This window comes from Ovis aries, chromosome 26 (genome assembly GCF_016772045.2).
Source record: "Ovis aries strain OAR_USU_Benz2616 breed Rambouillet chromosome 26, ARS-UI_Ramb_v3.0, whole genome shotgun sequence".
Taxonomy (NCBI): domain Eukaryota; kingdom Metazoa; phylum Chordata; class Mammalia; order Artiodactyla; family Bovidae; genus Ovis; species Ovis aries.
In genome coordinates, this window is record NC_056079.1 from 25,129,943 (window position 1) to 25,156,799 (window position 26,857).

A 26,857-nucleotide genomic window follows, 5' to 3' on the forward strand; every position below is an offset into this window, starting at 1 on the left:
AAAAATAAGACATTAAATGATGTGGGAGTGGAGAGCATTGGGGTAATGTAGTGCTTTTTAGCTTTGTGGTGCTTTTTGGGTTTTTAAAACCTCTATTTTACTTTGATAAAAAGTAAATTAAATTAAAAAGAAAAAGAGAAAAAAAGGCCTCAGCAGGCATTAAGAACATTTATTCAACTCCAACCATTTCTTCAAAGACAATTTCTCTATTTAATAAGGCCTTTTTCCTTGACTGTAAATTAAAGTGTTGACTGAGTTTTGCCCTCTTTGGCAACAAAGCTTGTGAAATCCAGAAGTACTTAAAAATGCAAGCACATTTTCATGTATTAATAGACTGCAATCAAAGCTTGGAATAAAAATAAAAATGTAAATTTCAGGCATAATTAATGAGCTTTAAAATTGCTTTCCCATGGAGAGAATTAATAGTTTTTGGCTGTTAGCCCCAAGGGCAAGCATCTATGCTAACATAAATGGGTCTGTAGACATATGAACGTATATTTTCATGGCTATTTGCATTAATATCTATAAATGTGTATACATTTATGTCCATCAACTAGTCAGCAAAAAGACAATTTTATGATACTTAATTACAATTTGTTTTAAGAATTTATTTTAGCCAGAAAAATTCTACATTCATTTTACACTTATGTTACTAACCTCCACTTTTAGTATCAGCTGTCTATTTTTAATTCACGTTTAATGGGTTGAGACTGTTCAAGCAACTTTCTGAGTCCAGACATTCAGTTCACTCAATCTCAGGCCAAAGGCAAAATCTAGGAAAAGGAAGAAATAACACATTTTCAGTGAGGGACAGAATACTTCTTGGGTCCGCTTCCTCAGTCCCTCTGACTTGCCCTGCTGCTTATATTATGAATAAATGAATTGCTGCATTCTGTGGACATAGCCCATGGTCTCTATTTTTCTTTGTATGTATGTATCTTGAAAAGTTTCCCCCAACTGAACTTATAACTAACATTTTACACAAGATGTCAAGAGATCGCAGTTACTCGATAACTACCAAGATTTCAAGAATTGCAAGAAACAGAATTATCCCTCCAGGGAAATGCATGTAAAGCTCGTGGACCGCTTCTCAAGAGGAAAGTGCAGAAAACACAATAAAGCAGAGCAGACATACTTTGGAAAGCCAACGCCCTCTGCACAGTGTTGACTGGTGTCAACTGTGAAAGAGGAGCATAACTCACATACGTGAAACACACCAGGTAAATAGCTATACCAGCCAGCTGATCTGTGCCTATCAGATTCAAAGTGGCCACGGGTGCCTTTTAGGTAGGTTATATCCTCATGAGCGTGTCCTGATTCCTTTCCGAAGACTCAAAAAATAGCTGGTTGTTTCTACCCTTTGGGGAATCACTTTTTCTTTGCCCTCCACCCTAGCCCAAACAACCTCTTCATTTTACTTTTTCGCTGGAAGACGTTTATCTTTAAATAATGTCTCCAGGGACTTCTGTTTCTGGGGAAATGGAGTAGACGTATGCTTCCCTACTCCTCTCACTGTGAACAACTATCAACCTTAGACAGTGTACATAAAACAAACGTAAGAAGACTCAGAAAGCTGGAGAGCAGAAGGCAGATCAACTAGGGACCTTGCGACCCAAGGAACAATAAGATGATGAGTTCTCTGAGTTTTTTCATTTATTTGCTTGCTTCGCAGCCCAAAGTCAGAGCTAGTCAGAGCTAAAACAACCAGCAACTCAGAATCACCCACAAGGGTAGATTAGAAAGTCCCCAGTAAAAAGGAAATGGCAGCCCACTCCAGTATTCTTGCCTGGGGAATTCCATGCACAGAGGAACCTGGGATCCATGGGGTCACAAAGAGTTGGACACAACTAAGTGACTAAAACACACCCAGCATCACCCACAAAGGTAGATTAAAAAGCCCCCCGCTTTCTCTAGCCAAAGGATCAAGGAAGGGGTAGCCCTACATGATAGAAAACTCTTAGACAATGACCAAGCCACTCCAGCCAACACCCCCCCGAAAGAACGGTGGCCTCACCACCATCTGTGCCTGAAGTGGTCAAGGGGCGAGCCTAAACTTCCACCCAGGCAGGGGGGTGATGAGGCATCCAGAAGCCGCAGCAGATGAAGTTAGAGAAGACCAAGGAGGAGGTTGGGACTTTCATCTCTGCCAGACAGGAGCAGTCCCCCTTCCCCAGAAGTATCAAGAGAGACTATGTGGGGAGCCCGGACTCTCACCTTCTCCTGGCAATAATGAAAGATCCCTCCTTCTCTTTGCTGGTGTGACATCAAAAGAAGCCTGTGGAGGGTCAGAACTTTCACTTTCACCGAAGAGTAAAGAAGCTGTTTCCCTCTGGTGGGACCGACAGAGGTCACATGGGAGGCGATAATAAGGCATTCCTACTTCTACCAGCTACAGGGGTATTGGCAGATGCTTAGTGGCTAAGTCAGAATTCCCAACTCTCCCCAGCAGTATCGAGGAGCCCTCCCTCATGGGTGTCAATGGAAAGCCAGTGGGGAACTTAGACCTCTACCTCAACCTGGCAGAAATGAGGCAGCCTCCCTTGCTTTCTTTCCTGAGCAGAGTCACAGACACAGTGAAAACAGAGAGTTTAAATAAGATGCAGAAATGTCAAAAACGTCTAGCTTTCAAGAGAAAAGCATTCATCACAAGAAGAAATAGAAAAGATTTCAAACTGAGTGAAAAAAGACAATGAATAATGCCAATACCAAGATGACAAAAGCGTTAGAATTATTTGATAAATAATCTTTACGGATAAATATTTTAAAGCAGCTATCATAAAAATGCCTCCAGTGAGCAATTATGAAAACACCTGGGACCAATGCAAATGTAGAATGTTTCAATGAAGAAGAAAAAGCATTCAGCAAAGAAACAGAAAACATGACAAAGAACCAATTGGAAATTTTAGAACTGAAAAAGGCAATAACTATACGTTTAAAATGCTACAAGTGGGTTCAAGAGCAGAATGGAGAACAGGGAGGAAAGAGTCCATGAATTTAAAGATAGAACAAGAGATGTTTCTCATCTGAAATCTGAACAACAGAGAGAAAATGGACTGGAAAAACAGATAAACAGAGCTTCAGGAATCTGTGGGACTATAACAGAAGATGTACCACTTGTATCATCAGATTCCTGGAAGAAAAGAGGGCAGGGCTGAAAAAGCACTTAAACGGTAACTCCTCAAAGCTGCCAAAATTTGGCAAAAAAAATTATAACCTACAGATTCAATAAGCTGAACAAATTCCAAACAGGATAAACCTGAAGAAATCCATTCTAAGACACATCACAGTCAAATTTATGAAAACTAAAAACAAAATATCTTGAAAGCAGTGACAGAGAAACAACTTATATTTAGAGAAAACACTTTGAAAGTGGGTTTCTCAACAGAAGCCATGGAGTCCGGAAGGAAAGAATGAAGATAAAGAACTGTCAACCTGGCATCTCACTTAGGAGACAGGTGATGCTACAGGTTGAACTGTGTCGCTTTAAAAAAGATTTGCTGGAGTCTGAATCCTCAGTCCCACAGAATGAGGCCTTATTTGGAGATGGGTCTTTACAGAGGTAATCGAGTTAAAGTGAGTCATTAGAGTGGGCCCTAATCCAATATGACTCGTGTCTTTATAAAGGGGGAAACTTGGTCACAGAGATAGATACACAGAAAGGAAAGATGATGTGAAGAGGCCACAGAGAGAAGACAGCTGTCTGCAAGCCAAGGAGAAAGGCCTGGAGCAGATCCTTCCCTCACAGACCTCAGAAGGAAACAATTCTAATATCTAAATTAATACCTTTGGTTTGGTTTGGTTATTTTTTTTTTAATTGAGATATAGTTAATGTAGAATAATATATATGTTACAAGGGAGCAGCATAGTGATTCACAGTTTTAAAAGCACATACTCCTTCTAAGCGCTTAGTCACTCAGTCGTGTCCCACTCTTTGCGACCCCATGGACTGTAGCCCGCCAGGCTCCTCTGTCCATGGGGATTCTCCAGGCAAGAATACTGGCGTGGGTAGCCATTTCCTTCTTCAGGGGATCTTCCCAACCCAGGGATCGAACCCAGGTCTCTTGCACTGCAGGTGGATTCTTTACCATCTCAGCCACCAGGGAAGCCCAAGTATAGTGGAATGGGTAGCCTATGCCTTCTCCAGGGGAACTTCCCGACCCAGGACTCGAACAGGCCATCTATAATCATTATGAAACATTGTCTATATTACAGTCCCCGTGTTGTACAATACATCCCTGCAGCTTATTTGTTTTATACACAGGGGTTTGTACCTCTTAGCCCCTCCACTCTTCCCTCTCCCCTTTGGAAACCACTGGTTTGTTCTCCATATCTGTGAATCTGTTTCCTTTCGTCATAGTCACTCATTTGTTTTACTTTTCAGATTCCAGTTAACATCTTGATTTCAGATTTCTAGCCCCTAGAAATGTGAGAAAAGTTTTTTGTTTGTTTAAGCCATCAGTTTCTGGTACTTTGTTATAACAGCCCTATTAGCAAGCTAATACAGGTGTAAATCTAAAACTGTTTGTATAGAACTTGCATGTTACAAATCACAAAACACTCATGAAAGAAACTGAAGACATAAAATAAATGGAGAAGACACATCATGTTCATGTACTAGAAGACCCAACTGATAGAGTTTATGAAATTACTATCCAAATTCCAGGAAGATTTTCTTCACAGACACAAACAGGATTATTCTAAATTTACATGAAAAAGCAAAAGAACTACAATAGCTAAAACAACTTTTAAAAGAGAAGAATAAAGGGGAGGAATTAGTCCATCTGTCTTCATAACTTATTTTATACTTACAGTAATCAAAACTATCTAGGGTCAGCAGAAAAACAGACACATAAATCAATGGAACAGAAGACAGAACCCAGTAATAGACCCACACAAACATGCTAAACCAGTTTTTGACAAACGTGTGAAAACAATACAATTGGGGAAAAATAGCCTTTTTAGCAACTTGTGCAGGAGCAATTGGACATTCACAAGTTAAAAAAAAAAAAAACAAAAACAAGAAACAAACAAAACTCAAAAAAGCCTTGACCTAAGTGTCCTATCTTATAAAGAAATTAACTAAACTATGGGTCACAAGTTAATCATAAAATGTAAAACTATAAAACTTTTAAAAGAAAATATAGGAAAAAAATCTTCACAGTCTTGGGCTAGGCCAAAAAAAAAAAACCTCACAGAGTTAACACCAAAAGCAAGATCTTTCTAGATCTGAGAAACTGACAAACTGGATTTGATCACAATTAAAAATTTTACTCTGTCAAAGACCCTGTGAAGAGAATGAAAAGACAAGTTATAGATAAGGAGAAAATACTCTCAAATCATATATCTGAAAAAAATCAGCATCTAGAATATATAAAGAACGCATAAAATCAGTGTTTGAAAAAGCATAAACCCAACTAAAAAATGGGCAAAAGACATAGAGACATTTCACTGAAAGGGGTGTACAGTTGGCAGATAAATATACGAGGAGAGGGTCAACATTATTCGCCATTAAGGAAATGCAAACTAAAAACACACTAAAATATCACTACACACCTATCTGAAGGGCTAAATAAAAAATAATGACACCACCAATGGGCGGCAAAGATCACTCATACAATACTAGTGGGAATGTAGAACAGAACAGCCTCTCTGAAAAATGGCAGCAGTTTCTCTAAAAAGTAAACATGCAATTAGCAAACAACCCAACAATTTCCCTCTGTTTATCCTGGAGAAATAAAAGCTTATGTTCACACAGAGACATGTACACTAACGCTTACAGCATCTCTGTAATTAGTCCAAAACCGGAAGCAACCTGAATGTCCTTCAGTATGTGACTAAACTGTGGTTCATCTGTTCCATGGAACACTCTTCCACAATGACGATGAACTGACTATCGATATACACAACAACCTGGATGAATCTTCAGAGAATTGTGCTGTCAGAAAAAGGGCAATCCCCAAAGCTTATATAACACAGCATTTCATTTTGTATAACATTCTTTTTTGTACTCGCAATTGAAATATATTTGACATATAATATTGAGTAAATCTAAGGTGTACAACATGTTCATTTGATACTTTTATATATTGTGGAATGATTGCCACTATCGCCACAGTTAGCACCTCTATCATGTCACATAGTATCATTTATTTTGTGCCAAGAATAATTAAGATCTAGTCTCTAAGGAAGTTTGATGATTATAATTCAATATGATTGTTGTCTATAATCTATATACCATGCATTAGATCTCTGGAATTTATTTACCTACTCCTTGCAAATTATTTACGCCACGTCCAAGGAGCAGCGGCTGCGCGGGAGCAGGAGGGCCGAGAGAAGCTACTCCACGTTCAAGGTCAGGAGGGGCAACTCGTCCAAGGTAAGGAGCAGCAGCTGTGCTTTGCTGGAGCAGCCGTGAAGAGATACCCCATGTCCCAGGTAAGAGAAACCCAACTAAGATGGTAGGTGTTGCGAGAGGTATCAGAGGGCAGACACACTGAAACCATAATCACAGAAAACTAGTCAATCTAATCACACAGACCACAGCCTTGTCTAACTCAATGAAACTAAGCTATGCCCTGTGGGGCCACCCAAGACAGCGGGTCATGGTGGAGAGGTCTGACAGAATGCGGTCCACTGGAGAAGGGAATGGCAAGCCACTTCAGTATTCTTGCCTTGAGAACCCCATGAACAGTATGAAAGGCAAAATGATAGGATACTGAAAGAGAAACTCCCCAGGTCGGTAGACCAATATGCTACTGGAGATCAGTGGAGAAATAACTCCAGAAAGAATGAAGGGATGGAGCCAAAGCAAAAACAATATCCAGCTGTGGATGTGACTGGTGATAGAAGCAAGGTCCGATGCTGTAAAGAGCAATATTGCATAGGAACCTGGAATGTCCGGTCCATGAATCAAGACAGATTGGAAGTGGTCAAACAGGAGATGGCAAGAGTGAATGTTGACATTCTAGGAATCAGTGAACTAAAATGGACTGGAATGGGTGAATTTAACTCAGATGACCATTATATCTACTACTGCGGGCAGGAATCCCTCAGAAGAAATGGAGTAGCCATCATGGTCAACAAAAGAGTCCGAAATGCAGTACTTGGATGCAATCTCAAAAATGACAGAATGATCTCTGTTCGTTTCCAAAGCAAACCATTCAACATCACAGTAATCCAAGTCTGCCCCAACCAGTAACACTGAAGAAACTGAAGTTGAACGGTTCTATGAAGACCTACAAGACCTTTTAGAACTAGCACCCAAAAAAGATGTCCTTTTCACTATAGGGTACTGGAATGCAAAAGTAGGAAGTCAAGAAACACCTGGGGTAACAGGCAAATTTGGCCTTGGAATGCAGAATGAAGCAGGGCAAAGGCTATCAGAGTTTTGCCAAGAAAAGGCACTGGTCATAGCAAATACTCTCTTCCAACAACACAAGAGAAGACTCTACACATGGACGTCACCAGATGGTCAGCACCGAAATCAGATTGATTATATTCTTTGCAGCCAAAGATGGAGAAGCTCTATACAGTCAACAAAAACAAGACCAGGAGCTGACTGTGGCTCAGATCATGAACTTCTTATTACCAAAATCAGACTCAAATTGAAGAAAGTAGGGAAAACTGCGAGACCATTCAGATATGACCTAAATCAAATCCCTTATGAATATACAGTGGAAGTGAGAAATAGATTTAAGGGCCTAGATCTGATAGACAGAGTGCCTGATGAACTATGGACGGAAGTTCATGACACTGTACAGGAGACAGGGATCAAGACCATCCCCATGGAAAAGAAATGTAAAAAACCAAAATGGCTGTCTGGGGAGGCCTAACAAATAGCTGTGAAAAGAAGAGAAGCGAAAAGCAAAGGAGAAAAGGAAAGATAAAAGCATCTGAATGCAGAGTTCCAAAGAATAGCAAGGAGAGATGAGAAAGCCTTCCCTCAGCAATCAATGGAAAGAAATAGAGGAAAACAACAGAATGGGAAAGACTAGAGATCTCTTCAAGAAAATTAGAGATACCAAGGGAACATTTCATGCAAGGATGGGCTCAATAAAGGACAGAAATGGTCTGGACCTAACAGAAGCAGAAGATATTAAGAAGAGGTGGCAAGAATACATGGAAGAACTGTATAAAAAAGATCTTCACGACCCAGATAATCATGATGGTGTGATCACTCACCTAGAGCCAGACATCCTGCAATGTGAAGTCAAGTGGGCCTTAGAAAGCATCACTATGAACAAAGCTAGTGGGGGGGAAGGAATTCCAGTTGAGCTATTTCAAATCCTGAAAGATGATGCTGTGAAAGTGCTGCACTCAATATGCCAGCAAATTTGGAAAACTCAGCAGTGGCCACAGGACTGGAAATGGTCAGTTTTCATTCCAATCCCAAAGAAAGGCAATGCCAAAGAATGCTCAAACTACCGCACAATTGCACTCATCTCACATGCTAGTAAAGTAATGCTCAAAATTCTCCAAGCCAGGCTTCAGCAATACGTGAACCGTGAACTTCCTGATGTTCAAGCTGGTTTTAGAAAAGGCAGAGGAACCAGACATCAAATTGCCAACATCCACTGGATCATGGAAAAAGCAAGAGAGTTCCAGAAAAACATCTATTTCTGCTTTATTGACTATGTCAAAGTCTGTGACTGTGTGGATCACAATAAACTGTGAAAAATTCTGAAAGAAATGGGAATACAAGATCACCTGACCTGCCTCTTGAGAAACCTATATGCAGGTCAGGAAGCAACAGTTAGAACCGGACATGCAACAATAGACTGGTTCCAAATAGGAAAAGGAGTACGTCAAGGCTGTATATTGTTACCCTGCTTATTTAACTTATATGCAGAGTACATCATGGGAAACGCTGGGCTGGAAGAAGCACAAAGCTGGAATCAAGATTGCCAGGAGAAATATCAATCACCTTAGATATGCAGATGACACCACCCTTATGGCAGAAAGTGAAGAAGAACTAAAAGCCTCTTGATGGAAGTGAAAGAGGAGAGTGAAAAAGTTGGCTTAAAGCTCAACATTCAGAAAACAAAGATCGAGGCATCTGGTCCCATCACTTCATGGGAAATAGATGGGGAAACAGTGGAAACAGTGTCAGACTTTATTTTGGGGGGCTCCAAAATCACTACAGATGGTGACTGAGCCATGAAATTGAAAGACGCTTACTCCTTGGAAGGAAAGTTATGACCAACCTAGATAGCATATTCAAAAGCAGAGCCATTACTTTGCCAACAAAGGTCTGTCCAGTCAAGGCTCTAGTTTTTCCAGTGGTCATGTACGGATGTGAGAGTTGGACTGTGAAGAAAGCTGAGTGCCGAAGAATTGATGCTTTTGAACTGTGGTGTTGGAGAAGACTCTTGAGAGTCCCTTGGACTACAAGGAGATCCAACTAGTCCATTCTAAAGGAGATCAGTCCCGGGCGTTGACTGGAAGGACTGATGCTGAAGCTGAAACTCCAGTACTTTGGCCACCTCATGCAAAGAGTTGACTCACTGGAAAAGACTCCGATGCTGGGAGGGACTGGGGGCAGGAGGAGAAGGAGATGACAGAGGATGAGATGGCTGGATGGCATCGCCGACTTGACGGACATGAGTTTGAGTGAACTCCGGGAGTTGGTGATGGACAGAGAGGCCAGGTGTGCTGCAATTCATGGGGTCGCAAAGAGTCGGACACAACTGAGAGACTGAACTGAACTGAACTGCAAATTATTTAATAATCTTGAATTGACAAAATTACAGAGATGGAGAAGAGTCGTTGCCAGGGATTAAGCAAAAGGTGGGGGCAGGAAGGAAGTGAATATGGCAATAAAGGGCAACATGAGGGATCTTTACAGTGATGGAAATGTCCTGTATCCAGATGGTATCAATGTCAATGTCCTACTGCTGTGGGGACTGGGGAAAGCTACAAGAGCTGTCTGTACTATTTCTTACCCTCGGATGTGAATCTACAATTATCTCAAAATAAAATATTTAATAACAAAAATGCAAAACTCAGTAAAAATAACATTTTCCGATAATTAAGAAATTTCAGAGTTCCTATAAATATTTTTAAAGGAAATCAGCTCTAAATTCAATTCATCGCTTCCATCAAATTCTAGAGCAGAGCAGATGTTAAGGCTGCTAAACCGAAACGAGCTGCTATTCAGTCAGCATCTAGTGGGTCTGTAAACTGTTCACAGCAGAGTGTTGGGTACTGTGCATGCCCGATACACTGCCCCTGTCCTCAGGCAGGCTACAGTCAAGGTGGACAGGCAGGTTCAGGACGTGCAATCAGAGAAGCAGCAGCTTTGTCCTCAAGCCCAAGCCACTTTCTCCATTCCAGGTTCCCCAGGGAGCCCTATACTTTGGAGGTTAGTTAGCTTGCCCATTAATAATGCTGACAGTTGGACTTTCACTTGGCTCCCAGCGTTTTCTGAGTATGCACCATCACTAAGGAGAAGGGTGAAGATCATCTCTGCCAGCTTCACCCCTCATCACCATGAAGAGGTACTGAAGTGGAAACAGTGGTACCTCCTCAGCTGGTCTGGGGTACTAAGGGCCAGACACATGACGTACTTACTCTGCACACGTAAGAGAAGGTGTTGGGACACCCCGAGATAATGGGAAAGCTCCCTGGGTTTATCCTTATCCAGAAGAGATTATAAACTTGGACTGTAAAGTCCACACTTTTTCTTTTGTGATCCCTGCCTTTACTGTGAGCTCTGCTTTGACTATACGGACAAAGTTCTGTATAGTCAAAGCTATGGTTTTTCCAGTAGTCATGTACGGATGTGAGAGCTGGACAATAAAAAAGACTGATGCCGAAGAACTGATGCCTTTCAACTGTGGTGCTGGGGAAGGCTCTTGAGAGTCCTTTGGACTGCAAGGAGATCAAACCAGTCAATCCTAAAGAAAATTAACTCTGAATATTCGTTGGAAGGACTGATGATGAAGCTGAAGCCCCAATACTTTGACCACCTGAAGGTTACAATAACCTTCAGGATATATAAGCCTCACTCTCTTCTACTGTAAAAGTTACCACCAGGATTGAATGCTTTTAAGGACAGTCATTATGTGTCTGCAAATGTATTCGTGAAGATAAAATTTGGGGCAAAGAAACACAGTACCATTGGAGAACTGTGGAATTAAAAAAATCTGAATGCAGGTTTTTCTTTTCTTTTTTTTTAACCAAAGAGTAACTTAAAAAATAAAGAGAATATACGTATTTCAATGCTACTCTCTCAATTCATTCCACCCTCTCCTTCCTCCGCCGAGTCCGGAAGTCTGTTTTCTACAGCCGCATCTCTATCGCTGCCCTAGAAACAGGTTCATCTGTACCATTTTTTCTAGATTCCATATATGTGCATTAATACATGATATTTGTTTTTCTCTTTCTGACCTACTTCACCTTGTATAATAGGCTCTAGGTTCATCTCCCTCAGTTCAACTAACCCAAACCCATTCCTCTTTAGGCAACTATATTTGATATCCTGCAGTAAACCATAATGGAAAAGACAAAATATAAAGAAAATGGTGGATTGGCACAGTCTTCCAGCCAAGGCTGGACCTATGCCTTGTCATCTACTTCCTAGATGGTAATATTGATGAAAGATAGGGGGAACCAGAATACGATGGGCATAGAGGGAGGAAGAGACCTAAGGAAGGTTAAAGTCTTAGGAATAGTAACTCTCAGCTAATACCAGCCCCTTATATATAACATACGAGGCTGTTGTTAGGCTTCTATACATTTGGATTCAATATTTATTTTCCAGGAATCTGTTACCTCAAGGCAAAAAATGCCTTTAATTATTTATAATCTTTACTAATTTGATGAGTGGCCAGCCTTTCTCACTGATATCTTTGTCTGGCTTTCTTTTATTATATGTGTGCTGAATATTTTTTCATATGGTTTTTTTGCTATTTGCATTTCCTGCATTATGAATCATCTGTTTATATTCTCTGCTCAATTGTCTGTTGGATTCTTGGCATTTTTTTCTTGCCAATTTTTGATGATTGAGATTTTATATAATGAGGACATTAAGATGTGTGTGTGTGTGCGTGTGTGTGTGTTTTGTTAACCAGTTGACATGAGCTCCTATGAATTTTCCAGCTAAATAGCTGTTCTATTTTGGTTTGAGGGGGAAAAAAGAAGTCAAACCAAGATAAGCTTTTAAACTCGGCTTCATTTTCAGCAGAAAAGGAAAGCAGAAATTGTAAAGCTGCTGAACAAGAGCAATTTTCATTCTCTCTTGGTTTGAATGAGATTTTTTTTTTCTCTCTCTCTCTCTCATGGAATAAGAACTTCTTTTCTGTTTATTCATACAGTTGTTATCTGCAATAATAAGGAACCTCTATTGAGAAGCAGCTGTGGACTGGAGCGTGGGGCTCTTCAGATCGGGACCTGAAGGCCAATAGACCAGTCTGATTTAGAGAGGGCCCCTCGATTCTGTTTAGAAATATGTTTTCAATTACTTGGATGAAAAGAGCCAGGGCACTGGTGGGATCTTCAGAGACTCGACGTGACACAGCGGGTAAGCTCCAAGGTCTTGACTTGCTGCCCCCCGTTCCGCGTGGTGAACACGGCACTAAGTCAGTCCTAGTAAATTTCTGAGCGAGTGCAGACACGGAAAAAAGATGCTATGAAGTGCCCCCTGCATGGCGGTCTCCACCGGGTGAACCAAAGCTCCAGTGGGGTGGAGGCGGCAGGGGAGAGCCTCTCCAGGATGGATACCGAGGGGCAGGAGGAAACAACAAAGGAGTCCAGAACTCAGGCTGGAAAAACTCAGGGTGGGCGCCTGAGACTTGGAGAGCCATCGGCAGAGCCCTGAGACCCCGAGAAGGAATTTCGCTTTTGGGCCTTACCGCCAGAGAAGGCAGCATGCGAGGACAGCCTAGGGTTCATCTCAACCCCCTCGTTTTTCATTTGGGGAAACCAGCTGGGAAAGGTGAAGTGACCTGCTTCCAATCACACCCAGGGTGTGGGTGACAAGGGCTGCGACCTCACAGCCCCTGCTAACAGCCTGCTCAGAGAGAGCGTATCATTTTTCTTAAACCATTTCCTTTTTGCATTCTCCCTGTGGTTTGAGATGAGGATGTGTAGTGTGAGAGCCAGCAAGACCTGACCAGTGCTTGGAAGGGTCTCCGTGCATATTTACGGATTGCAGGCCTCATCCTAGGCTTTAAGGGCAAAGGTTTAAAAACCAGGAAGACTCAGGCCCACCTCCTGGGTCAGCTACTTATCAGCTGCAGGATCTTGAGAAAACTAGGTTTCTCTGACTCTCAGTTTCTTTTACTGTCACATGCGGGATGGTAATCTCTCAAGGGGCTATTTTGAGGCCTGAGTAAGGTAATGCCCCCAGTCACTAAATGCTGTTAAGCCACTAGCTAGATCTTACAGAAAAGGAAGTAAAAGCCAGAAGGAAGTTAAGCGGTTTTGCCCAAAGTAACTCATCTTTTAAGATGTTGGTTGGATACAGATCTGAGTCTCAGGTGCTAGGAGAGTCCCTTTCATTCTCCTACATTAGTTCCTATTCACGGTGACTCATTGTTCAAGGGCTCAAGAAAGTCACTGGTTACAATTCAGTATCTTATATTCTTAAAGAAAAATCTATAATAATCCCACGTATGCATAAACCCCTGTAAGCCAGTGTCTATCGTTAAATATTACAAGGTATAAGTTACATTGAATCCTGCCTGTGAGGTCAGAAAGGACTTTTTTTAAAGCCCATTGACAAAATACACCATTTGGAAGCTGGAAAGGGCAGATTTAAGGAAGACATGGATGTGTAGGGACTGAAGAAACTGGGGACATAGTATCAGATGATACTCTCACCACCCCTGCTGAGCGCTGTGTGGTCTGGACAAACTGCTCCATCTCTCTGAACTGTGTCCATGACATGTGGGGTTTTTTTAGTTTAAGGTTTGAGTGTTAGTTGCTCAGTCATATCCAACTCTTTGCAACCCCATGGACTGTAGCCCACCAGGCTCCTACATCCATGGGATTTTCCAGGCAAGAATACTGGAGTGCATTGCCATTTCCTTTTCCAGGGATCTTCCTGACCCAGGGATCAAACCGAGGTCTCCCATATTGCAGGCAGATTCTTTACCACTGAGCCATCCCCCATGTCATGTGGGATTCAGTTCAGTTCAGTTCAGCCGCTCAGTCGTGTCCAACTCTTTGCGACCCCATGAATTGCAGCATGCCAGGCCTCCCTGTCCAGCACCAACTCTCGGAGTTCACCCAGACTTGCGTCCATCGAGTCGGTGATGCCATCCAGCCATCTCATCCTCTGTCGTCCCCTTCTTTTCCTGCCCCCAATCCCTCCCAGCATCAAAGTCTTTTCCAATGAGTCAACTCTTTGCATGAGGTGGCCAAAGTACTGGAGTTTCAGCTTTAGCATCAGGAGCAGCTAATGCTGAGGTCTCACCTGGCTTAAAACAAGCCTGGGAAGAATCCTACAAAAACGATTGACTCAGACCATAATTTTGCCATTGTTGGGAAGAATCCCTTGGCTGCAGGTTGAATTTAGGGAAAGAAATTTGCCAGTTGACAAGTGGGAGAGGAAGGGATCTCATGAAAATCACTACATTGGGAATGGCATAGCTCCCACTAGCTCCACTGTAAATCGATGTTATGTCTATGATACTGGGTGAATTTGCTGCTGAAACTGCCTTTTTTGCAACTGGTTTCATATCCTTAATGTTCACCTCCCCAAAGCTGTGTTCAGTAGCATTTACTTCCAAAAGGAAACCGACATTTCTGTTGTCACGATTGCCATTAAATTTTTGGCATCTAAAGGGAACAGTGCCCCCTAGTGGAAGTATAATCCAATCAGGCACCCAGGCCCACCATTAAAAGCTGTTGGATAGTGTTCATGTTTGGAAAACAGTTCCTACAACTCCCTTCCCAAAGTCATTTGTGTTGGCAAAAAATGTACATTGGATTTAAAGTTCTACCAAGGAAATGTTCCTTGTTATTATTGTTTTTTTAAAGACAGAAACCAGATTCATGACTTTGGGTTAGGATAAAGAGAAGACAGAACAAGAAAAGGATCAAGAGTTTGGATCATGAAAAAGGGGCAGAGAGCAAAACACAGATGAAAGAAGGATGATATGAAAATACAAATTACATGCAAATACATTTTCCCTTAATCTTACTGAACTGTGTCCTTGACACAAAATGCTTCAGATGGAGAGAAAGGCCTTATTCTACAGAACAATCCCAACCAGAGGCCCTATTTTATGAGAAGCAACTTGTATGACATTAGATGGGCAATGACTCTATTCCTAATAATGCAACAAGCCACCACCACTCAACCCCTGATTTAACAGAACAGACGTCCTGTTTTGTTTTGTTTTTTTCTCCTGTGTGTTCTCTCCCTCTTGAACCTCCCTCTCACCTCCCGCCCCACTCCTCTAGGTTGTCACAGAGCCCTGGTTTGAGCTCCCTGAGTCATACAGCCAATTCCCATGGGCTGTCCGCTTTACATACGGCAGTGTATGTTTCCATGTTACTCTCTCCATTCACCCCCCTCTCTCCTTCCCTCACTGTGTTCTCTCTACCTGGGAGGTTCTGTCTCGTTCATGTTATGCATGAGGACTTTTAAAAGGAAAAAAAAGAAAATGTGCCTGATGCCTAATGAGAGCTTTGACAAGTGCGTGACTTGGGTGGGTCAGCGGGAGGCAGGTGCCTCCTACAGCTTCATTCCAAGTGACTTCCATGCTCAGGGAGACCGCTCCTCCCATCGGGGGGCAGGCGGTGCCCTCCAGGGTAGATGAATGAAGATGTTCTCTTTTAATAGTCATGTGTCTATAATAATGTGTATTAGGAAAAAAACTCAACTGGTATATCAAAGCTGTGAATTTAAGGATACGATCTTCACCAAGAGGCTGTATTTTTTCCTAAAGTGAGTTAAAGACAGATAAATAATGAAACGGGGGGAAAGGAGAGGGAGTGAAAACCTCGAGCGAGTATGCAGAAGCCCTGAGGTTCGGAAACACTACTGGAAGTAAGCAGATATTATTTAAATATCTCCCTTTCTCTGGAGAGACAACAGGCTGGTTTTCTCTCATATTTATTTCCTCTGTCTTGCTTCCTCAGTTTGCCTGGTTCTTGTCTTTCCCTGACACATTTCCTGCTGCTCAGAACCGACTGCAGTGTTGATATGGAGAGAGTTCTCCTTCTTCAGGTCTGTGTTATTGTTGTTCAGTAGCTAAGTCATGTCTGAGTCTTTGCAACTCCATGGACTGCAGCAAACCCAGGTTTCGCTGTCCATCACCATCTCTCAGAGCTTGCTCAAACTTAGGTCCATCGAGTTGGTGATGCCATGCAACCATCTCATCCTCTGTCGTCCCCTTCTTCTCCTGCCTTCAGTCTTTCTCAGCATCAGGCTCTTTTCCAATGAGTCGGCTCTTGGCACCACGTGGCCAAAGTACTGGAGCTTCAGCTTCATCATCAGTCCTTCCAATGAGTATTCAGGGTTGATTTCCTTTAGGATTGACTCACTTGATCTCCTTACTGTCCAAGGGACTCTTCAAGAGTCTTCTCCAGGACCACAGTTTGAAGGTATCAATTCTTTGGCGCTCAGCCTTTTTTATGTCCAACTCTCACGTCCATACATGACTACTGAAAAACCATAGCTTTGACTATATGGATGCGGAGGAGAGTTCTCCTTCTGCAGGCCTATCCAGCAGTTGTTCCAAAACTGAGATCCAGCTAAGAAGGCATCACTAGACTGTCCCCAGCATCTTGTCTCCATATCGGGCATCCTCTCTGGTCCTTCCTGCCCTCTCCATCAGCTTCCCTCAGCTCCCTCCTCACCCCAACAGAAGGGCCATGTGCCAGTGACATGGCCAACAGCTCCATCAGTGGGAAAGATGGATTCCTGCCCTGAGGACATGTAGGAATTAGCAGCTTTTGTCACACGTGATCCCTGAGAACACTCTGCCATGACACCATGGTTGGGCAGAGGGATAAAGGCTGCAAACAGAACCTTTCATCTGAGCCACCTTGAGGCATTCCCCTCGCCAGCACCCTACCAGTGTGGGCCTGGGTCTGTCTTCCAGGGCTCCTCCCAGTTCAGTTAAGAAGCTTTCTTCGTTTATGGGATGACCTAAGAGTGGGTTCTTGTGTCATTTTTTCCTTCAAAACGTCCTTGCAGGAATGTAACTCGCTACCTACCCCAGTATCTCAGAGCCAGTAAGAGCCCCCTGTGTGCACAGCTGACCTTTTCCAAGTCTGTGTTTTGGCTAAGGCCATTCTTCCCCTCTGATGCCCCAGTGAGCTTCTGAGGAGTCAACCAATCACAGTCCAGAAGCCTGAAATGGTCAGCAACCCACTGACCACGAGGAGCTTCCCAATCCTGCTGCCCCATTCAAATGAACAAGACTCAAGATTGAGGACAGATTAGCCCATTTGGGGTAACATACAGAGGGGCCCTTTAATGCTTTCATTCCCCTTTGCACCAGAGTTTGGGGGCATCTACTCAGTGATGCACTAGTCAATGTTTGACAATTGGTCCTGGGAAGGGGAGGGGGAGGGGTATAGTCCTCCTTTGTAGCCTTTGCCAATTTCTGTGGTGTAAAGACTCCCATCATAGCCAATTTCAAGCTACCAGCATCATGTCAACTGACTGGCAAAATTCCTGAAAATTTAACAATCAGCTCTTGGAAGTCTGTTCAAGCCTGCTGTGGCATCGTACTGCATGTACTTCTTAGGCGTATGTGCTACAGAGTTCCTTAATAGCATGCAGTGTGGCGTGTTTGGGAACATTTCTACAGCTCTTGGCTGGTGCTAGGATCTTGGATATATTTCCTCATCTTCCCCAGCATCCTTCCTTTTCCTTCTCCATTTCTCAACTGAAAGAAAAAAAAAAAAAACAACCCTCACATTCTCTTTTCTTCCTGTATGAGTGCTCATCCTGTACGTATCTTCAGCCATAGGGAACTGAAATGATACATTCCTATTACGCCATGTCACTCACTCTGTGATAGCTGAAATTTGGGCAGAGCTGGGGATGAGCAGGATGGGGATTGGAGTTTCCAAAGTTGATACAGGCACAGTTCAAATGTAAAAATGATTGAAGGCTAGTAATTAGAGACCCAAAGCTGAATAAAGCAGTCTCCACCTCCTAAAAACTCATGGACAAATGAGAAGATGGTAAATAATGTCTCCATAGCAAATGTTAAGAATCACAGAACTCACATGCAGGTGTTTTTAACATTTATCTTGATAGAGTGGTCTAGGCAGTTCCTGGGGCTTCCCTGGTGGCTCAGTGGTAAAGAATCCACCTCCCAGTACAGGAGATGCAGGAGACTCAGGTTCGATTCCTAGGTCGGGAAGACCACCTGCAGGAGAGAATGGCAATCCACTCCAGCATTCTTGCCTGGGAAATCCCACGGACAGAGGAGCCCAGCGAGCTACAGTCCATAGGGTCTCAAAGAGTCGGACACAACTGAGCAACTGAACACGCACACACAGTACCTACTAATTAATCAGAGTTGACACTCAAAATTCAGTGCATTTTCCATCCTTGACCTAATAGAATAAATACAGTAAGTGCAGAGAAAAGATTGGAAAAGTGTAAAAGAAGCAAAGTGTATAGAGGGGAAGAGAGGAGAGGTTGCCATAGACAAGCTTAATTACTATTCATGCCCAAAGCTGGCCTGTCTGTGGACTTACCTCAGCGTGAGTGCATCTCAGGGTCACCATGAAAACCTCTTCTGTCCCTGAGGACTGTCCCTGGCAGGAACTAGTGAGAGGGCACCGGCATGCCCTCCTCTAGGGGTGCAAGAATGATGGGAAGGGCTGGGTTGATTGCATGGGGAACAGAAGGCTGGAGCTATGATGGAAAGGGGTCACAAGAATAGTGGAAAGCTCTGAGTTTAGAAACAGTCCCAAGCATGGGATTCCAGCCACGATCTACTTCCTTAAAGGTGGGTAGCTACCTGCTCTGGGGGCCTCTCAAGAAGGAGATTTATACTCAGCCTATAGGGAATCTGATGACTACTCCCTGCATCTCTGGGGACCTGGGATTTTATATTCACATGTGGTCTGGGGGTCTACAGTTGGCTACAGAAATGAGTTCTTTTCAATGGAAGAGAAGGAAATTGAGTTTGAATACATACACTGTTCTGAGCCCCCATCTGAATTCCAGATCCATACTCCCGGAGGGAAAACAGAGCCCCAGGGACCACTGAGCAGCACGAGCAGGACTGCAGGGCACTTTGGGGACCTCAGGACCTGGGACTGGTGCTTGTTGTCACACACAGGGTTCCTAGATTCTGGAGTTTTCTTGTCTCAAACTCTAGGACCAAGTGGCTCCCTGAATTTCCTGACCCGAATACCTCTGACCTGGAGTGACACAGCCTTGCCACATCTGAATTTGGATCTATGTGACCCTTTATAAAACTTTACCTTCTTCAAAGAACCTTTGGAGTGGATCTCAGTGAACCATATGGATCTTTACTGGAGATCCAGCCGTTCCACACTCATCCCTCGTCCGTAACACAGTCTGAACCACCCCTCTGCTGAAAGATGGGTTTGGTCCACACAACTGATGTGTAGAAAAGGTCCAAGAGATAGACAGCCAAGCTCAACATGAAATGATCCAACTGAAAATGCTGGATCAAAAAGGTTCTCCTGAGCCCTTAACCCCATGGGAGGAATGCAGAGAAGTTCAGGGATTTGCTAGTGACATTACTCACAATCCACTCGGAGGTGTTGCCGTTTCTAGATTCTGATTAAAAGGGTATAAACTGTCTCTGCTAGATCAGAAGCTGGCTGCTGGTGGTTGGCTTTATTACTAGGAATGGAGTCACTGCCGGTCTACAAGGTGTCACACAAGGTTGTCGTTATTGTTGCTCAGTTGCCAAGTCATGTCCGACTTTTTGCAACCCCATGGACTGCAGCATGCCAGGCTTCCCTGTCCCTCACCTTCTCCTGGAGTTTGCTCAAGTTCACGTCCATTGCATTGATGAAGCCATCCAACCATCTCATAAGGAGACCCTCTTAAAACAGGGTCTCGGGTGGAGGTTATTCTAGAATAAGGCATTTCCCATCATCTAAGCATTTTGTGTCAAGAATAAAGTTCAATAAAATTAAGGAAGAAAAATAGTCAGAAGTAAAATGTATTTTCATGCTGTCTTTCTTTGTGTCCTCTGCCTCTTCTTCAACGTCAGCTCTCTTGAGCCTCAGTCACCTCAGTCACAGCATCCCTAGGGAACAGGAGAGGCACATGGATCTAACCCTTGCTATTTTTATTTTTGGAGACACAAATGAGGCAGTCGGTTCTGGAGGAAGTCACGAAGACTTCCTGAATCAGATGGTATTTCACCCACCACCACAGGCCAGATGTCTTTGCTCTCATCTCCCAAATCAAAGAGTTCTCCAGGCTTGCTAAATGGGACACGAAATGGCCTGGTGCAGCTCCAGCACTGAAAATGCGAGGACTGTGGTACAAGCCAAGCTGTAGACACAGGCTTTCCCAACCTAGAGCCTCAGCTTTTTCGAAGGGAGGAGGGGCGTGCAGGAGGAGGGTTCATACCCTGTGTCAACCACTGCCCCAAGGAGCCAAGGCCTTAGCACCAGCAACAGAGAGGAGGGATGTGAAATGATTTCCTCCCAAAGCTGAAATCGGGTCTGGTAGGCAGTGGGGAGGGCTTCTGTGTCTGTGAACCAGAACTGCTGATGTCAGCCCTCACCCCGGCCCACCCCTTTGTTCCCTGTGACCCTATTTCCTGAGTGCGTGCATGCTAAGTTGCTCAGTCTGATTCTTTGTGACCCTTTGGACTCCAGCCCACCAGGCTCCACTGTCCATAGGATTCTCCAGGCATGAATACTGGAGTGGGATGCCATGCCTTCCTCCAGGGGATCTTCCTGACCCAGGGATTGAACCCACATATCTTATGTCTCCTGCACTGGCAGGTGGATTCTTTACCACTAGTGCCGCCTGGGAAGCTCTTTCCTGTCTCAAGTCCAATTCCAGATTCCCCTGCCATTTCTTCCTCCAACCCTGCCTTCTGACAGTTTCTCAAGTTTACACTATTAAAAACAAGAAGGATAAGTTTGACCTCTGAGTTCCCTATGTCCCCACTGGCTATAAGCTCCTTTGGGAATACCAGCTGGACCTTACATCACTCAATTTCCCTCAGCATCCAGCCGTGTACTTGTAATATACTATGCGCAATTGACAGAGATCTTTTGATTTGATCCCCTCGCTAATGATTAACTTGAATACTAAAACCAACCCTTTCCCCCCCCCCATTTAAGGAATCCCAAAGATTATTGTCATCAACCAGCTGTTTGGAGCAACTAGAAAAATTTTATGGCCTATTTTTTTTTTCAGCTTTATTGAGGTATAATTGATAAAAACTGTTAAGGTCTTGAGAGTGTATGTTGTGACTTGATACACACACACAGTGTGAAAGGATTTCCCCAGCTTTAACTAACACGCCTATCACCTCACCTTTATCTCTGTGTGTGTATGAGAATGTCTAACTTCTACTCTCTTGGCAAATTTCAATCATATAGTACGTATTATCAACTATAGTCACCATGTTATACACCAGATCATCATCTTATACTTGAAAAATTGTACCCTATCACCAAACTCTCCCAATTTCCCCACCCCTCTAGCCCCTGGCATTCATTTTTCTACTCTCTGTTTCTATGAGTTTGATTTTTTTTTTTTCAATTCCGCATATAAGTGATACCAAGCAGTACTTGTCCTTCACTTCCTGACTTATCTCACTTAGCATATGCCCTCAGGGTCCATCCATGCTGTTGAAAATGGCAGGATTTCCTTCTTTCTCAGGGCTGAATAATAATATATAAATAACTAGATCTTCTTTATCCATTCATCCGTCAACAGGCACTTAGGCTGTTTCCATATCTTGGCCATAACGAATAATGCTGCGATGAACATTAGGGCGGGTAAGTTTCAGATACCCTGCTTTCAGTTCCTTTGGCTATATGCCCAGAAGTGGGATTGCTGGATCATAGGGTAGTTCTATTTTCAATTTTTTTGAAGATCTTCCACACTATTTTCCATAATGGTTGCACCAATTTACAGTCCCACCAACATTATACAAGGGTTCTCTTTTCTTTACATCCCTGTATGGCAGATATTTTGGCTGAAGACACCACAGAGAGAATGCCCGCTATTTTGAAAGGAGCCTCTTCCATTATTACAAAATTATAGTTTTAAAAGTGGACCTCCTCTATGGCAAGGGGTTACCCTGCATTGGGTGAAACTTCTTCAGGGACTGGGAACTTATTCCATCAAAAGGCAGCCCATCTTAACTTTTGATTTTCAAGCCATGAGAAATTTCTACTTTATCAAGACCTGAAATGTATTTCTAGAGTATTCTTCCATCAGTATTACTGCACACCTTTGGAACATTTTCAGACAAGCTGATTCTTCTTCTACACCATGCTGCTGCTGCTGCTAAGTCACTTCAGTCGTGTCTGACTCTGTGCAACCCCACAGACGGCAGCCTACTAGGCTCCTCTGTCCCTGGGATTCTCCAGGCAAGAATACTGGAGTGGGTTGCCATTTCCTTCTCCAATGCAGGGAAGTGAAAAGTGAAAGTGAAGGCGCTCAGTCGTGCCGACTCTTAGTGATCCCATGGACTGCAGCTTACCAGGCTCCTCCGTCCATGGGATTTTCCAGGCAAGAGTACTGGAGTGGGCTGCCATTGCCTTCTCCGCTTCTACACCATAGCCCTTCTTATATTAAGACTATAATATAGGATGTGGGAGGGGTCCCTTCTCCCTCCGTCTCATTTTTTTCCCTCAGAAAAGGAACTTTTGTCCCTCTCTCATAGATAATCTTATGATGAGACCCTGATGCCTACTGTGTGTCATTTCCTTGTCAGCCTGATTACTGGGCATCCAAGGCAAGTCTTGGGCTGGTGGGCTCCTGTTTCCCTGTTTGGGAGCCAGGGGACTTTCACCTGCTCTTGAGAGCTGCCTCCTGAGAGCTGAGTGCCCTGAGGTGCCTGCCTCCGCGTAAAGGGGTTCAGGTAGGGCTTTGCAATGGCTGCGCGTCGGCCGGCCCTGCCCGTTCTTCTGGGAGCTGGTCTTCAGCCACGCTGAAGCTGGTTGGGCGCCTGGGCGTGGACTTTGCTCTGTAGACCTATCTCCATCCTCCAGGCTCTGTCTCTCCCTTTCTCTGTCTCTTTGACTCTCACACACAATCTCCCCCTCGCTCCCCTTCCTTCCCTCTTTCTCTCTCCCCGTTCACCCCTGAGTGTGTGGTTGTGGGGAGCTCCACAGTTCCACAAGTCTTATCTTTAATTCTGGAATCAAAAAGGCTTTGAAAACTGTGTCATAAGACTGAAACAAACTCATCTGGCAGTGAAACTTGATATGAGCTGACAGGAAGCTATTCAGTAGTAGACTTTATTTTCCCACTTGGTGGGACTATCCAGGCATTATTCCTACAGAAATATTAATGTATCTGATCACAGGATGTGCCCTCTAATCCACTGGGGTATGTGTAGCTTCTTAAAATTCAACACATTCTGAATTCCAACCTTACGCCATGTTTCCCCAATTTTTTTTTTACTTTTACCTTTGAATTTTGCATGATATAAATTCCCGATTAAAAGCATGGTACAGTGCTGCAGCTCCTGAAACCTGCACACCCTATAGCCCATGCTCTGCAACAAGAGAAGCCACTGCAATGAGAGGCTCATGCCCCACAGTGAAGAGCAGCCCCTACCTGCTGCAACAAGAGAAAGCCTGCACAGCAACAAAGATCCAGCAAAGCCATGAATAAATAAAACACACCTTTAAAAAAAAATCATGGTATAATATTTCTCACTTGCCTAGTAATCCTTGCCTTTATACTTCATTAGTAAGAATTTTGGATGATATAAATTCCTGGGACCTAGCTGCGGGCCCTTTGCAGTGCTTGGAGGTGGCCCTGTCTTTAACACATCCACCCATGATTTAAAAGAAGAAATGGGAGGTCAGTGGTCAGCTCTGCATGTGACTTGAAGCCCAGAAGGACACTAAACAAACTGAATAACAAAATTAGGATCCAAAAATATCTTAATCTGACTGGAGGAACTAATTCAAAAAGAAGGAATTTTTAAAAAGCAGTTGTTTGCCTTTATCCATGAATTACAGTGTTTGGTTTACAGTCATGTAATGAATTAAGAATCCACCTAATTTGACATGAGTAAGGTTTATAAATGCTTTTCTACAATCCAGACACACGATTTCCCCTACTCTGCTGAGGTATTTGTCTACCCATTTCCGGACCTTGGACTGTGGCTTTAACCTGATGACTTCAGTGAGTTCAGCTAGAATCATGGCTTCCTGTGATGCCGTCATGTGATGACGGCTTCCTGTGAGGTCGGCATGTGATTACACCTTCCGTGTGACAGTCACTAACTGACCCCAAGCTCTTTCCCTGTCACATTCACCCTTCTGTCTCAAATATAGTAAATTTAATTCTTGTTTTAACTGCAGTGGTTTTTATTTTGAAAATAGCCAGAAAGTCTGCCTACATCTTTTCCAATTTAAATTTCCTCTGTTGGCAGTTAAAAATTAAAAAGAACTGAGTGGTGAAAATGTTTCTTTAGTTACTGCTAGGATCAGTAATTCTTTCTCACAATATAAAATCTTCAGGTTTTTAACTTCTGTTTGTCTTTTGAACCCCTTCCCATGGAGTAATAAATAAATATACAGGATTACAGGCAAATTTGATTTCTTCCTTTTGCTCATATGAATAATGTAAACTTATTTCCTTATAAGGAACATGTATTTTGGTTGAAGAAAAGACATAATACAGATCCTAACAACCCCCCTCCCCCAGCCTTGATGAACAGCAGCAATTTGGCTAGTTGGGACTTGCAGGGCTTCCCAGGTGGCTCAGTGGTAAAGAATTCACTTGCCAGTGTAGGAGATGCAGGAGACACAGGTTTGATGCCTGGGTCAGAAAAGATCCCCTGGAGAAGGAAATGGCAACCCACTCCAGTATTCTTGCCTGGGAAATCCCACAGACAGAGGAGCCTGGCGGGCTACAGTCCAAGGGGTCGCAAAGAGACAGGCATGACTAAGCAACTAAGTATGTTCACATGAGTAGGGGCCTCCCTTGGCTATAGGGAGGAGGGACCACAGTCACTTCCTTTGCCTCAACATCCTGAGAATCAGCACTAGTTGATTCTGTGGACTGTGAACTTGGGGGGCTGTCCAGGAGTAAGGGGTTCCCTGGACACAGGCAAGTGTGAGGACTCCAAGTTTAAGGAGACTTTCTGGAAAAGCCAATTGGAGTCTTCAGGTGTGGTCCTTTAGCTGAAAAGGCCAGCTGTGTTTAAGGTAGAGAGGACCTCTGACACGATGAGAAACCCACTGTGCATCAGGTAGTCACAAGGGTTGACAATAAGATGAGCTAGGTCAGTGAAGGTGCTGGATTTCTACTGTTACCAGAGTTATGGACACAGGCTTACCTCGGAAATACTGCGGATCTGACTTGGGACCACCACGAAAAAGCAATAAGAGAATAAAGTGAATCACATGACTTGTTTAGGTTTCCTAGGGCCTATAAAAGTTATATTTACACTATACTGTGGCTTATTGGGTATGCAATAGCATTACGTCTAGAAAAACAATGTACATGCTTTATTACTAAAAATGCTAACCAACATCTGAGCCTCTAGCAAGTTGTAGTAATAATATCAAAGATCACTGATCACAGGTCACCATAACAAATATAATAATAATTCAAAAAATGGAAATATTGTGAAAATTACTAAAATATGACCAAGACACAAAGTGAGCAAATGTTGTTGACAAAATGACTGAAGAGACTTGCCCGATGCAGGGTGACCACAAGCCAAGATTAAAAAAAATAAAAATCTGCGAAGGGCCTTCATTAAATGGGGTCTGCCAATATAAAGGAACTGGGATAAACTGATACTTCTTACTCCTAGCTTTTCATAGATAAAGAGAGATAATAACAACCTCTTACCTGGTGGTCTCTGAGATGTCTAAGGAAATTCATGTCAGGCTGTCCCATTACTCTGAGAAAGAAGGCTGACTTACAAGCACAATTACCAACCCTCAAAGTATCCATCTGGAGACATGGTCTGAGATTGAGCTAATTGCCTATAAATAATAAGAACCGATTAACAGTTCGTATTTTAAGTTTTTACTGTGTGCCAGGCAGGGCTCTAAGCACTTTACATGAATTAGGACATTTTGTCCTCAAAATAACCCTATGAAGCAGGTACTATAATTATTCCTAACCTATATCTGGGAAAGAGAGGCACAAAGAGACATCACCACGATGTATATCTAAGGAGTGTCAGCACCAGACCGGATGCCCTGCCATCTGGTGTTAACAATCCACACTCCCAAGCCCTCCATCCTCTTGGTTAAGTGGTCCTGCAGGATACTCTACTGGGTTCACAGCAAATCAGATTCATCAACTTGCACACAAATGGGCACTTTTAGATTGACACTGATTGTTTTATCATTTTAATCTGGTTTACTTACAAACACAAGGTGGCTCAGACAATAAATAATCTGCCTGCCAATGCAGGAAATGCAAGAGATGCAGGTTCAATCTTTGGGTGGGGAAGACCCCCTGGAAGAGGAAATGGCAACCCACTTCAGATTCTTGCCTGGAAAACTCCATGGACAGAGGAGCTGCACAGCACAGCAGCAAAGATTAAAATAGCAAGGACAGATTGGGGAAACTGACTCATGATCTACCCGCTGTCCCTCATGGGACAGTAGGCTGAAAAGAGGCTGAGGAGCGTCCCTAACAGCAAGCGTGTTGGGCAGAATATGGTGATGGCTTTAAAATAATCCCCTGATAAACAATCTGATGGGAATCCTAATATTTTCCCCCTCG

At 43.2% G+C, this 26,857-nt stretch overlaps 1 long non-coding RNA gene across 4 annotated transcripts in view; it reads right to left on the reverse strand.

Annotated features, from left to right (window-relative positions):
- Window positions 1-587: 587 nt before the first annotated feature.
- LOC105605199 (uncharacterized) overlaps window positions 588-26,857 on the reverse strand; it is a 208,338-nt gene continuing 182,068 nt past the window's right edge. For all 4 annotated transcript variants that reach the window (XR_009598618.1, XR_009598615.1, XR_009598616.1 and 1 more), the window contains one exon: window positions 588-773. This is a non-coding gene — a long non-coding RNA (uncharacterized LOC105605199). The remainder of the gene's footprint in view (window positions 774-26,857) is intronic.